This window comes from Symphalangus syndactylus, chromosome 6 (assembly GCF_028878055.3).
Source record: "Symphalangus syndactylus isolate Jambi chromosome 6, NHGRI_mSymSyn1-v2.1_pri, whole genome shotgun sequence".
In the NCBI taxonomy this organism is placed as follows: domain Eukaryota; kingdom Metazoa; phylum Chordata; class Mammalia; order Primates; family Hylobatidae; genus Symphalangus; species Symphalangus syndactylus.
Window position 1 is genome coordinate 74,546,255 of NC_072428.2, and position 15,462 is coordinate 74,561,716.

Consider the following 15,462-nt stretch of genomic DNA (forward strand, 5'->3'; position numbering starts at 1 on the left):
CTCAACTACATGGAAACTGAACAACCTGCTCCTGAATGACTACTGGGTACATAACGAAATGAAGGCAGAAATAAAGATGTTCTTTGAAACCAGTGAGAACAAAGACACAACATACCAGAATCTCTGGGACACATTCAAAGCAGTGTGTAGAGGGAAATTTATAGTACTAAATGCCCACAAGAGAAAGCAGGAAAGATCCAAAATTGACACCCTAACATCACAATTAAAAGAACTAGAAAAGCAAGAGCAAACACATTCAAAAGCTAGCAGAAGGCTAGAAATAACTAAAATCAGAGCAGAACTGAAGGAAATAGAGACACAAAAAACCCTTCAAAAAATTAATGAATCCAGGAGCTGGTTTTTTGAAAAGATCAACAAAATTGATAGACCGCTAGCAAGACGAATAAAGAAGAAAAGAGAGAAGAATCAAATAGATGCAATAAAAAATGAAAAAGGGGATATCACCACTGATCCCACAGAAATACAATCTACCATCAGAGAATACTACAAACACCTCTATGCAAATAACTAGAAAATCTAGAAGAAATGGATGAATTTCTCGACAAATATACCCTCCCAAGACTAAACCAGGAAGAAGTTGAATCTCTGAATAGATTCAGAGATTGTGTGGGAGTTTAAGTCCCTTTGTAGGTCACTCTGAAATTGTGGCAATAATCAATAGCTTACCAACCAAAAAGAGTCCAGGACCTGATGGATTCACAGCCAAATTCTACCAGAGGTACAAGGAGGAATTGGTACCTTTCCTTCTGAAACTATTCCAATCGATAGAAAAAGAGGGAATCCTCCCTAACACATTTTATGAAGCCAGCATCATCCTGATACCAAAGCCTGGCAGAGACATAACCAAAAAAGAGAATTTCAGACCAATATCCTTGATGAACATTGATGCAAAAATCCTCAATAAAATACTGGCAAATCGAATCCAGCAGCACATCAAAAAGCTTATCCACCATGATCAAGTGGGCTTCATCCCTGGGATGCAAGGCTGGTTCAACATATGCAAATCAATAAATGTAATCCAGCATATAAACAGAACCAAAGACAAAAACCACATGACGATCTCAATAGATGCAGAAAAGGCCTTTGACAAAATTCAACAATGCTTCATGCTAAAATCTCTCAATAAATTAGGTATTGATGGGACGTATCTCAAAATAATAAGAGCGATCTATGACAAACCCACAGCCAATATCATACTGAATGGGCAAAAACTGGAAGTATTCCTTTTGAAAACTGGCACAAGACAGGGATGCCCTCTCTCACCACTCCTATTCAACATAGTGCTGGAAGTTCTGGCCAGAGCAATCAGGCAGGAGAAGGAAATAAAGGGTATTCAATTAGGAAAAGAGGAAGTCAAATTGTCCCTGTTTGCAGATGACATGGTTGTATATCTAGAAAACCCCATCGTCTCAGCCCAAAATCTCCTTAAGCTGATTAGCAACTTCAGCAAAGTCTCAGGATACAAAATCAATGTACAAAAATCACAAGCATTCTTGTACACCAATCACAGACAAACAAAGAGCCAAATCATGAGTGAACTCCCATTCACAATTGTTTCAAAGAGAATAAAATACCTAGGAATCCAACTTACAAGGGATGTGAAGGACCTCTTCAAGGAGAACAACAAACCACTGCTCAATGAAATAAAAGAGGATACAAACAAATGGAAGAAAATTCCATGCTCATGGGTAGGAAGAATCAATATCGTGAAAATGGTCATACTGCCCAAGGTAATTTATAGATTCAATGCCATCCCCATCAAGCTACCAATGACTTTCTTCACAGAATTGGAAAAAAACTACTTTAAAGTTCATATGGAACCAAAAAAGAGCCCGCATAGCCAAGTCAATCCTAAGCCAAAAGAACAAAGCTGGAGGCATCACGCTACCTGACTAAACTATACTACAAGGCTACAGTAGCCAAAACAGCATGGTACTGGTACCACAACAGAGACATAGATCAATGGAACAGAACAGAGCCCTCAGAAATGATGCTGCATAGCTACAACTATCTGATCTTTGACAAACCTGACAAAAACAAGAAATGGGGAAAGGATTCCCTATTTAATAAATGGTGCTGGGAAAACTGGCTAGCCATATGTAGAAAGCTGCAACTGGATCCCTTCCTTACACCTTATACAAAAATTAATTCAAGATGGATTAAAGACTTATATGTTAGACTTAAAAACATTAAAATCCTACAAGAAAACCTAGGCAATACCATTCAGGACATAGGCGTGGGCAAGGACTTCATGTCTAAAACACAAAAAGCAATGGCAACAAAAGCCAAAATCGACAAATGGGATCTCATTAAACTAAAGAGCTTCTGCACAGCAAAAGAAACTATCATCACAGTGAACAGACAACCTACAGAATGGGAGAAAATTTTTGCAACCTACTCATCTGACAAAGGGCTAATATCCAGAATCTACAATGAACTCAAACAAATTTACAAGAAAAAAACAAACAACCCCATCAAAAAGTGGGCAGAGGACATGAACAGACACTTCTCAAAAGAAGACATTTATGCAGCCAAAAAACACATGAAAAAATGCTCCTCATCACTGGCCATCAGAGAAATGCAAATCAAAACCACAGTGAGATACCATCTCACACCAGTTAGAATGGCCATAATTTAAAAATCTGGAAACAACAGGTGCTGGAGAGGATGTGGTGAAATAGGAACACTTTTACACTGTTGGTGGGACTGTAAAGTAGTTCAACCATTGTGGAAGTCAGTGTGGCGAATCCTCAGGGATCTCGAACTAGAAATACCATTTGACCCAGCCATCCCATTACTGGGTATATACCCAAAGGACTATAAATCATGCTGCTATAAAGACACATGCACACGTATGTTTATTGCGGCACTATTCACAATAGCAAAAAGTTGGAACCAACCCAAATGTCCAACAACGATAGACTGGATTAACAAAATGTGGCACATATACACCATGGAATACTATGCAGCCATAAAAAATGATGAGTTCGTGTCCTTTGTAGGGACATGGATGAAACTGGAAAACATCATTCTCAGTAAAGTATCGCAAGGACAAAAAACCAAATACCGCATGTTCTCACTCATAGGTGGGAATTGAATAATGAGAACTCATGGACACAGGAAGGGGAACATCACACTCCGGGGACTGTTGTGGGGTGGGGGGAGGGGGGAGGGACAGCATTAGGAGATACACCTAATGCTAAATGACGAGTTAATGGGTGCAGGAAATCAACATGGCACATGGATACATATGTAACAAACCTGCATATTGTGCACATGTACCCTAAAACCCTAAAGTATAATTAAAAAAAAAAAAAAAAAAAAAGAGCCCACATTGCCAAGTCAATCCTAAGCCAAAAGAACAAAGCTGGAGGCATCATGCTACCTGACTTCAAACTATACTACAAGGCTACAGTAACCAAAACAGCATGGTACTGGTACCACAACAGAGACATAGATCAATGGAACAGAACAGAGCCCTGAGAAATGATGCTGCATATCTACAACTATCTGATCTTTGACAAACCTGACAAACACAAGAAATGGGGAGAGGGTTCCCTATTTAATAAATGGTGCTGGGAAAACTGGCTAGCCATACGTAGAAAGCTGAAACTGGATCCCTTCCTTACATCTTATACAAAAATTAATTCAAGATGGATTAAAGACTTAAATGTTAGACCTAAAACCATTAAAATCCTGCAAGAAAACCTAGGCAATACCATTCAGGACATAGGCGTGGGCAAGGACTTCATGTCTAAAACACAAAAAGCAATGGCAACAAAAGCCAAAATTGACAAATGGGATCTAATTAAACTAAAGAGCTTCTGCACAGCAAAAGAAACTACCATCAGAGTGAACAGGCAACCTACAGAATGGGAGAAAATTTTTGCAACCTACTCATCTGACAAAGGGCTAATATCCAGAATCTACAATGAACACAAACAAATTTACAAGAAAAAAACAAACAACCCCATCAAAAAGTGGGCAAAGGACATGAGCAGACACTTCTCAAAAGAAGACATTTATGCAGCCAAAAAACACATGAAAAAATGCTCATCATCACTGGCCATCAGAGAAATGCAAATCGAAACCACAGTGAGATACCATCTCACACCAGTTAGAATGGCCATCATTAAAAAGTCAGGAAACAACAGGTGCTGGAAAGGATGTGGAGAAACAGGAACACTTTTACACTGTTGGTAGGACTATAAACTAGTTCAACCATTGTGGAAGTCGGTGTGGCGATTCCTCAGGGATCTAGAACTAGAAATCCCATTTGACCCAGCCATCCCATTGCTGGGTATATACCCAAAGGACTATAAATCATGCTGCTATAAAGACACATGCACACGTATGTTTATTGTGGCACTATTCACAATAGCAAAGACTTGGAACCAACCCAAATGTCCAACAACGATAGACTGGATTAAGAAAATGTGGCACATATACACCATGGAATACTATGCAGCCATAAAAAATGATGAGTTCATGTCCTTTGTAGGGACATGGATGAAACTGGAAAACATCATTCTCAGTAAACTATCGCAAGGACAAAAAACCAAACACCGCATGTTCTCACTCATAGGTGGGAATTGAACAATGAGAACTCATGGACACAGGAAGGGGAACATCACACTCCGGGGACTGTTGTGGGGTGGGGGGAGGGGGGAGGGACAACATTAGGAGATATACATAATGCTAAATGACGAGTTAATGGGTGCAGCAAAACAACATGGCACATGGATACATATGTAACAAACCTGCACATTGTGCACATGTACCCTAAAACCTAAAGTATAATAATAAAAAATAATAATCAAAAAGTATGAAAGAGGATGACAATTTTACAAGGTTTTAAATAAAAGGAATTTGCTGTGTATCTTTATTCCCTAAAAAAAAAAAATATCCTGGTGGGGAGAGGCGGGGTGATATTACTCCCTACATCACGGGAGCCGCCCGCCCCCCTGCGATGTGGATCCTAATATCCAGGCGGGGAGAGGGGAGTGACGTTACTCCACTGCTAGGATTTTACCTCTACTGCCACACGTGGTTAACACTCTGGGACATTATTTTCCATATTCTAGGAGGATGGCACTACCAAAATCACAGGGGGTGTACACCCTGCTATAGTATTCGTAATATTGTAGGGGAATGTTCATCCTGATGTCACAGGACTGTACACACTGTGATGTTATTCACAATATCCTAGCGGGACATTAATAATAATGTCACAGTGTGTGTACAGCTTGTGGTATTATTCGTAATATCCTAAGGGGAGGTTACTTTTATTGTCCCACGGCGTGTGTTCCCCTTGATACTCGTAATGTCCTAGAGGGATTTTACTCCTTATGTCACAGTGTTTGTCCACCTTATCAAATTACTCGTATTATCTTTATAAGATGTTACTCCCTATATCACAGGGGGTGTACACTCTGTTGACATTATCATAATATTCTAGGGAAATGTTACTTTTAATGTCGCAGAGCGTGTACACCTTGTGAAATTATTCGTTATAGTTTTGTGGGATGTTACTCCTAGTGTCACACAGGGCGTACACACAGTGTAATATTCTATGGAAATGTTACTCGTAAATCACAGGTCCCGTACACTCTTTAACATCTTTGTAATATTCTAGGAAAACGTTACTATGAATGTCACAGGGCATATACACCCTGTCATAAAATTCGTAATATACTAGCGGGAGTTCACTACTAATTTCACAGTGCATGTACACCCTTTGATATTATTCGTATTATCTGAAAGAGATGTTATTACTGATGTCCCAACGCATGTACATTCTCTGACTTTATTCGCTTTATCCTCGGGAGATGTTATTTCTAATGTCACACGGGGTGTACTCCTTGTGTTGTTTTTCATAATATCCTAGGGGAATTTTACTTTTAATGACACAGCGGGTGTACACATTGTGATATTCTTCGTAGTATTCTAGAAAGATATTACTCCTCAGGTCACAGGGGATGTACGCCCTGTGATATTATTCGTACTATCATAGGGGACGTTACTCCAAATGTCACAGAAGGTGTAAACACTGTGATATTACTTGAAATGTGTCAGGGAAATATACTTGTAATGTCAAAGGGCATGTACATCATGTGTGCACAGCCCCTGTGATGTTCTTTGCAATATTCTCGAGGGATGTTAATCCTAATATTACGTATGCTGTTAACTATGTGTGAACACCTTTGTGGTATTATTCCTAACATACTAGAAGGATGTAACTCCTAACATCTCGTGGGGTATACGCCATGTGTGTACACATCCTGTGATATTATTCATAATATCTTAGGGAGATGCTCATAATTTTACAATTATTTACATAATATTTTAGCGGGATGATACCCCTAAAGTCTCAGGAGGTGTAAACACAGCGATATTATTCAGAATATTCCAGGGGTATGTTACTCCCAATGTCACAGGTGTGTATACCCTGTGATATTATTCACACTATACTAGTGGGATATTACTACTAATGTCACAATGTGTGTACACCTTCTGAATATTATTCGTTACTCCTAATATCACAAGGGTGTACACCCTGTGTTATTATTAGTAATATTCCTGGGGGATTTTACTTTCAAAATCACATGAGGTGTCAACCCTGTGATCTCATTCGTAATATCCAAGGAAGATGCTACTCCTAATGTCACATGGGGTCTACACCAAGGGATATTATTTGGAATATCCTAAAGGGATGTTATCTTAATGTCATAGGGTGTGTACACCTATTGATACTATTTGTAATATCCTAAGGAGATATTACTTTAAAAATCACAGTGGGTGTACACACATGATGTACACCCTGTGATATTATTCACAATATCCCAGGGAGGTATAACTTTTAATATCACAGCAGATGTTCTCTATGTGTGTACACCCTGTGATACTTTTCATAATATTTCAGGAAAAATGCCTCAATGTCACAGTGGGTGTACACACTGTGATATTATTCGTCATATCCTAGAAGTATATTACTCCTATTGGCACAGGGGTTTAACATCCTGTGACATTATTCATGGTAATCCAGGGGGATGATTTTCCTAAAGTCACAGGGTGTGTACACCCTGTGATATTATTCGTAATATTCTAGGGGGATGTTACTCCTAACGTCACAAATGTGTACTCCCTGTGATATTATTCACAATATACTAGCTGGATATTTTTACTAATGTCACAATGCATGTAAACCTTGTGATATTATTTGTAATATCCTAAGGGGATGTTACTCCTATTGTCACCGGGGGTGTGCTTTCTGTGCTGTGATTCCTAGTATCCTAGGGGGATGTTACTCCTACCATACAAATTGTGTGCACTTTGTTATATTATTCATCATATCCTAGAGTGATGTTACTCCTCATGTCAAGGGGGTGTACATCCTGTGATGTTATCCTTCACATTCTAGGAAGAGGTTAACTCCTAATATCACAGAGGGTGTACAATCTGTGAAGCTATTCGTAATAGTTTCGGGGGATGTTACTCCTAATGTCACATGCGGTGTACAAACAGTGATATTATTTGTAAGGTATTTTGGATATGTTACTCCTAATATCACAGGGGCTGTACACCCTGTCATATTATTTGTAATATCCTAAGGAAATGTTACCACTAATGTCACAGGCGGTGTATACCGTGTGGTATTATTCCCAATATTGTGGGGTGATGTTACTCCTAATGTCACAGAAGGTGTTCACACTCCGATAATATTTGCAACATCCTAAAAGGATGTTACTACTGATGTCACCATGCGTGTACACAATCTGATATTATTTCTTATATCCTTGGGTGATGTTACTTCTTATGTCACAGGGGGTGTACACCCTGTGATATTATTCATAATATCCTAGGTGGATGTTACCTCTAACGTCACAGGGGGTGTACCTTTTGCGATATTATTCGTAATATTTTAGAAAGATGGTACTCCTAATGTCACAGAGGGTGTACACCCTGTGAAGTTATTCCTAATAGTTTTGGGGGCTGTTACTCCTAATGTCACCCGTGTGTACACACAGTAATATAATTCATAATATTTTATGGAAATGTTACTCCTAATATCACAGCGGCTGTACATCTGGTAATATTATTCATAATATCCTAAAGAAATGTTACCTCTAATATCATAAGGAATGTACACCGTGTGATATTGTTCCCAATATTGAAGGGGGACATTACTCCTAATATCACAGGGAGTGTTCACAATGTGATAATTTTCATAATATCTCCAATGGATGTTACTGCTAATGTCACAGTACGTGTACATCCTCTGTATTTGTTCGTTATATCCTTGGGGAAGGTTACTCCTACTGTCACACGGGGTATACTTCCTGTGATATTATTCATAATATCCTAGATGGATGTTACTCCTAATGCCACAGGGGCTGTACATTTTGTGATATTATTTGCATTATCCAAGAAAGGTCTTACTCCTCAGGTCACAGGGGATGTACACCCTGTGATATTATTCGTAATATCCAGGGGACATTACTCTAAATGTCACAGAAGGTGTACACTCTCTAATATTACTCGTAATGTGTCAGGGAAATATACTCCTAATGTCACAGGGCATGTATATTATGTGTGAACACCCCCTGTGATGTTATTTGTAATATTTTCCAGGCATGTTAATCCTAATATTACATACGCTGTTATCCATGTGTGAACACCTTTGTAGTATTATTCCTAACATACTAGAAGGATGTAACTCCCAACTTCACATAGGCTATAAGCCATGTGTGTACACATTCTGTGATATTATTCATAATATCTTAGGGAGACGCTGCTCCTAATTTTACAAGGTATGTACATTATGTGTGTACACCCCCGCTGATATTATTTGTAATATTCTAGGGGAATGTTGCTGCTAATGTCACAGGGGGAGTACACCATGTGTATTACATGTATATTACATTTTTACACTACTTTCCAGGAGTCAATCAATTTTGTCAATCAATTCACTATTCTGGTTGCCCAAAAGGGTAGAGATAATCACAGATCACAGATCTGTCTAGCATTAGCTAAGGACGTTTTATTACAGAGACGGATGCCTGTGTGTGCCTGCGCATGTGTGTGCGTGTGTAATTCAATCATAAATCGAAGGTTTAAGCATTGTGTGGGTGGAAGATAATTCATTCTGACTCCTGGCTTCAGAGTCCCATGTTTATTGGGAGAAAAGAGAGTCACGCTGGGAAGAATCGTAGCCCTGTGCCCTCCAGAACTGCAGCATGCTTGGGAATTGTGAGGCTTCCTGCTTTCCAGGAGATTTTGGAACTAGGAGGATGTCACCAGTGATGAGCACAGTACCACCTTCCTTACATCTGCCTGTCATCCCTCCTCAGGGCATCCAAATGTGGCCCTCTCCTTAACTCCTTCCTCTGCTTCTCTTCTCACAACCCTGGGATGTGAGCACTCTCTTTACCTGTGCACAGTATCTACTTAGGGAAGCCCCAGCACCTGCTGCAGTCAGGGCTGCAGCCCTGAGCTGAGTCTAGTAGAAATTTTGTGAACTAAACAGAGAGCAAGAAATGTAAGTTAGTGCACCCACTATGGAAAACAGTCTGGAGATTTCTCAAAGAACTTAACACGGAGCTACCTTTTGATACAATTAGCTCATTACTGAGTATATACTCAAAAGAAAATACATCATTCTACCAAAAAGACACATACTCTCCTATGTTCATGGCTGCACTATTAAAAATAGCACAGACGTAATCAACCCAGGAGTCCATCAATGGTAGACTGTATAAATAAAATATGGTACATATACACCATGGAATACTATACAGCCGTAAAAAGAATGAAATCGTGTCCTTTACAACAATGTGGATGGTGCTGGAGGCCTTAATCATAAGCAAATTCATGCAGGATAGAAAGCCAAATGCTGTATGTTCTCGCTTACATGGGGGAGCTAAATATTGAACACACATAGACATCAATATGGGAAAAATAGACTCTGTGGACTACTTGAGGGTGGCGGGAGAAGGATGGGTTAAAAAAATACCGACTGGGGGCGGTCTCTGCAGCCTGCCTTGCCTGTCTCCCTCTGGGATCGCTCCTCCTCCTGCTCCTCTCCTGCTCCTTTTGGGCCTTGTGACCACCTGGTTACCTGTAGGCAGGCCTCCATTTAGAGTAGCACTGCCACAGGGATGGGTCCTGTCACTCCGCATCCCACCCCCAACCCAGTTACCCTCCCCTGAGCCCTGGTTCCCTGTTGAGGTCACTCAGTGCAAGGAGACCTGGGACCTCGCGGCCCGCTCGCCCCATCAGTGCTTCTGCCCTGGCGTGGGAGGCACCACACCTTCCTCTGCCCTGTGCCGGGCCTGAAGGGGCCCCTTGAGATCACAGCCACCACCACAGCCGCTGCCTTACACCGGAGGGCATGACACAGGGGTGGCTTTCCCAGCTGGCTGCCACACGGGAGCTCTAGATGCTTAGCCCACCCCGTGGAGAGACCTGAAATCAAGGCATGACTTAGCAGCTTATTTTGTAAGAGAAAAGCTCAACCCAAAGGCAGATTGATAGTTTGGACTTTATTGCAGGCAGAACTGCTATGATGTGCTTTTAGCACTGATGTGAGTTCCAGGCTAAGAACAGTAAGTGGCTTCTATGCTTTCCCTCCCAAGCACAAGTGTATTCACCTTGCAGACTTGAATCACTGAAGATGTAAGCCAGCTGTTACTCTCATTTTGGGAGACACACTGTGGACAGCATGAAGACTGTCCCTGATCAAAGTCTTTAGTAAGCAGGAAGGAGTCAAGGTTAAAGAATGTGTTTGCTTACCCTGGACTACAGTATTTTGGAAAACGAACCAAGGCTTGGGTTTTGCTCTGGAAGCCTGTCCTGCCTGCTTCTGTAATCTGGCGCTCTGCATCCAGATCTTGGCCCTTTATGGACACCACCGTCTGTTACTCTTACCATTCTCTGCTCTCTTGGGAGTTCAGACGTGGCACCTTATTTCACTTCTGAGCTACCCTCTGCCATCCAGAAACTTAGTGGACCAGTAGAACTCTCTTGTTCTGCTAAACCTGTGACCACTCCCATCTCAAGGTCACATAATGGAAAAAATAGAATAGAAACATGGAACATATTAAGATTCATCAGAGGACTTTGACAATTTTTTTCTCTTAGCTCCTCCCTTTTGGGTTACTACCAATGCATTTTCAACAATAGGTCAATGTTGTTGTAAGTGGCCCTGGAGCAGCATCCACAGCAGTTCTTGGTGATTTTGACTCATCCACAAACCATTTTATTACAGCAAAATAATAAACATGCTGGTTTCATTGGCTGCAGGGTGCCAGAGAGTAACCCCAAAGCTGAGGTGTGCGCTAAAATCCAGGGGAAGAGGCTGAAGCATTCCACAAAGAATTACTTAAACTCTCCACAAGAACATCTTTAGATTTTGAATGTATCCTTAGAGGACAAGGGATCATAGAAATGTGCAGCTTATAATGTGGCCACACATGAATTAAAAGTTGAACCCATTGGCCAAAAGCTCCTTGTGAGTCACCTTTCTTCGGATGATTTTGGCATTCCTCTCCTGCTTGTTCACAGGTATTAGGTTCATTCACATAGCCCTGTACCTTTGGAGTGTGTGTTTAGTGGGGTCCTGGCTCCTCAAGTGTGTTGGCTAAAGAACAGGCAGGATATTGCCCCAGGAAGCAACTGGAGAAGGTTGTGTTCTCATCTCGGCATAGATAGCATTGACCCAGTGGACTCTGGAAACGATTCCTGCATGGTGGGAAACTCTGGAGATGCAAAATATGTGGCATACATGGTTCATGTACTTCAACACGCTCCTACTCTAAGGGACTACAGGATCAGATAGTGTCTCTATTTTCCACAGAACACTTTATCTCTGATGTTTGTAGGGACCCAGCTGCCAACCATAACTGGTTTCATAATGCACAGCCTAATCATCCTTCCTCAAGACATTGAACTGCAGGAAATTGACTGAAATTCAGTGGGGTTATTATGCAAGATACTAGGCTACATCAGTGTTTAGCAGATAATGAGACTGGATTTATGCAGTCTACTGGAAGACTTGAAATAGAAAAAGGCAATGGATTCAAGCAAGTTATAATTTTGGCACCAGCAAGCATAAAAGTGGTAGATGGAGACTTTGTTACTCTGTCCTTCAACGCCACCAGGCTGTTAGGTCGGGTCATTTGTTGGTATGACAGCTATGGATTGATAACCAGCCATCTCTCTTAGGTCCTTAGATCTAAATCTCAAAAGTCACACTTACCAAGACATGAAATCTTGGACCTAGAGCCTGTCTACTTCATCATGTCCCAAGCTGGCTTGAGCTCTCTCCATACTCAGGCTGTGATGCAGGAGCATGTGGAGAAATACATCTGTGAAGCTACAGATGAACATGGTACCATGCAGGCAGAACCACCTCTCATGGTTGTTCTTTTTGAAATAAACAAAAGGAGAAATAGTCGCACTTTTTGTTGCTACTCAGAATAATGAAAAAAAATAAGAGATGGTTCAGAAACTGGATTATTCAGCTCATTTCCAGAGAAAGTACAACCTAGTGCAGTTTCTAGAAGCGTTAGAGAATAATGCTAGTGGTATCTCTGTTCCTGAGGCCCCCACCAAATTGAAACCCTACAGACCCCCATACCAGACACATACAACCTGGTGTGGAGGGCAGGCAAGGAAAGTGGACTGCCCATCAATGCCTGTTTTGTGAAGTATCAAAATCTGGACTATGAAGTTGATGTGATGGGAAGTTGGCACAGGGTTTGAATCCCAGGAAGTGAAAGTGAGCTTCATTTAGCTGAAATGGAGCCATCTGGTCTTTATGAACTCTTGATGGTAGCAAGAAGCGATGCAAGTGAAAACCCACCTGCCATGCTTACCTTCTGAACCAGCAAAGAAAAAACAGCATCATCCAAAAACACCCAGACATCCGCTCAACCCATAGGCACCCCCAAGTATCCTGTTGTTTCAGAAGCTGCAAACAACAATTTTGGAGTGGTGCTTACAGATTCATCTAGGCACAGTGGCGCTCCAGAGGTACCAGATCACCTGATTATCTCCACTGCATCAGAGAGGTTGGTCTATGTCACTTGATTTACTTGGGCAATTGGAAATTCTTCAATCACTGCCTTCAAGGTCAAATATAAATGGATGAGGACCAGTGACTGGCTGGTGGCAGCTGAACATATCCTTCCCTCCAAAATGTCTGTGCAAGTTTGTAGTATCGAACAAGGTTCAACATACAAATTTTGGGTCGTTGCTATCAACCATTATGAAGAGAATTTTCAGAGATCGGCGTCTCATCCTTATCAGGTGACCGGGTTCCCCAGACTTTTTTCCAACTGTGCAATAACAGACCTCACATTGTATACACAGAGGCTGTCAGCATTACTCAGATTGTGCTAAAGTGGACATACATTCCATGAAGTAACAATAACACTTCCATTCTTTTATGTCTATTACTGACCCACAGATAATGACCATGACAATGTTTATAAGAGGGATGTTACAGAAGGTTCAAAGAAGTGGCACATGATTGGCCATCTGCTGTCAGAAACTTCCTATGGCATTAAAATGCAGTGCTCCAGTGAAGAAGAAAGTGAGTTTAGCAATGTGATGATCTGCGAGACTAAAGTGAAATGTGCTCCTGGAGCTTCTGAGTATCCGAAAGGCTTGAGTACCCCTCTGAATTCCTCAGGAAGTGAAGGAAATGCGAGGCCAGCAACCAGCCCTGACAGAAGCAGTGACATGTTATATCTGATCCTTGGCTGTATGCTGGGTATCTTGGGCCTCATTCTTATGGTTTGCATTGAAACGTGCCTGTGGAAGAATCGCCAGCAGAATATCATGCAGAAATATGACCCTCCAGGATACCTGTATCAAGGATCAGATATTAATGGGCAGATGATGTAATAATACACCACTCTCTCAGGAGCAAATGAGATAAATGGAAGTGTTCATGGAGGCTAACTGAGCCATGGCGGTCTCAGCAGTGGCTGTTCCCACCGTCACCATAAGGTTCTCAATGGAGTCAGTGTAATTGTGAGTGGGAGCTTAAATGGAGGACTTTACTCTGGGCACACCAACTCTCTTACAGCAAAGGGAATGGAACTGGAGGTTGTAATCCTAAGCAAATTAATGCAGGATCAGAAAATTAAATGCTGTATGTTCTCACTTATAATTGGGAGCTAAGCATAGAACACACAGAGACATCAGTATGGGCAGAATAGACTCTGTGGTCTACTTGTGAGTGGAGGGAGAGGGATGGGCTTAAAAAACTACTTACTGGAGGCGGACTCTACAACCGGACTCTCTTGTCTCTCACAGGGCATGCTCTGGGCAGCCCTGAACCCGCCGTGTTACATGTCCACTCCCCTCCGCCTGGAGGAGCGCTGCCGCGGGGGCGCGCCCCAGGTCCCCTACACTGAGCCCTGATGCCGGGCTCCAGTGTCAAGGTGCCAGAAGAACCAGGACCCAGCGCCCGCCTGACCTACCCAGCGCCTGCATCCTGGCCTGCAAGACACCGCGCCCTCCTCTGCCCTGCGTGGTGTGTGGAGGGACCCCTTCGGATCACAGCCGCTGCCGCCATAGCCGCCACCATAGCAGCCGCCATCGTAGTAGCCGCCGCGGGCGTCGGAGGGAAGGATCTGAGGGGGGCTTTCCCAGCCGGTGGCCCCACAGTGACTCTGGATGCTTAGCCCGCCCGGCCGAGAGATCTAAAATCAAGACATGACTTAACAGCTTATCTTGTAGGAGAACAGCTCAACCCAAAGGCAGATTGCTAGTCTGGACTTTATTACAAGCGGGACTGCGGTGATGTTTATAGCACTGAAGTGAACTCCATTGTAAGTACAGAAAGTGGCTTCTCTGCTTTCCCCCCCGAAGCACAATCACATACACCTTGCAGACTTGAAACACTGAAGATGTAAGCCAACTGTTACTCTGACTTTTGGAGACTCCCTGTGGACAGCATGAAGACTGATCAAAGTCTTTAGTAAACAGAAAGGAGCCAAGGTTAAGGAATGCGTCTGATTACCCTGAATTGTAGTACCTTGGAAAGTGAATCAAGGCCTGGGTTTTGCTCTGGAAGCCTGCCTTGCCTGCTTCTGTAATCTGGCGCTCTGCATGTGAATCTTGGGCCCATATGGACATTGCTGTATGTTACTGTCATGACTCTCTGCTCTTCCATGAGTTCAGACTTGGCACCTGATTTTACTTCTGAGCCACTCTCTACCGTCCAGAAACGTGGTGGACCTGTAGAACTACATTGTTCTGCCAAACCTGTGACCACTCATAGCTCATGGTTGCATAATGGAAAATAGTAGGATAGAAACATGGAACATATAAAGATTCATCAGAGAACTTTGACAATTCTTTCTCTTAACTCCTCTCTTTTGAGTTTCTACCAATCCCTTGCCAAAAATAGCGTTGGTATTATTTTGAGTG

General features: G+C 42.1%; 1 pseudogene; it reads left to right on the forward strand.

The window, feature by feature from the left end:
* Positions 1 to 10,900: 10,900 nt before the first annotated feature.
* On the forward strand, positions 10,901 to 14,451 carry LOC129485353 (cell adhesion molecule-related/down-regulated by oncogenes-like; annotated as a pseudogene).
* The last annotated feature ends 1,011 nt before the right edge of the window (positions 14,452 to 15,462 follow it).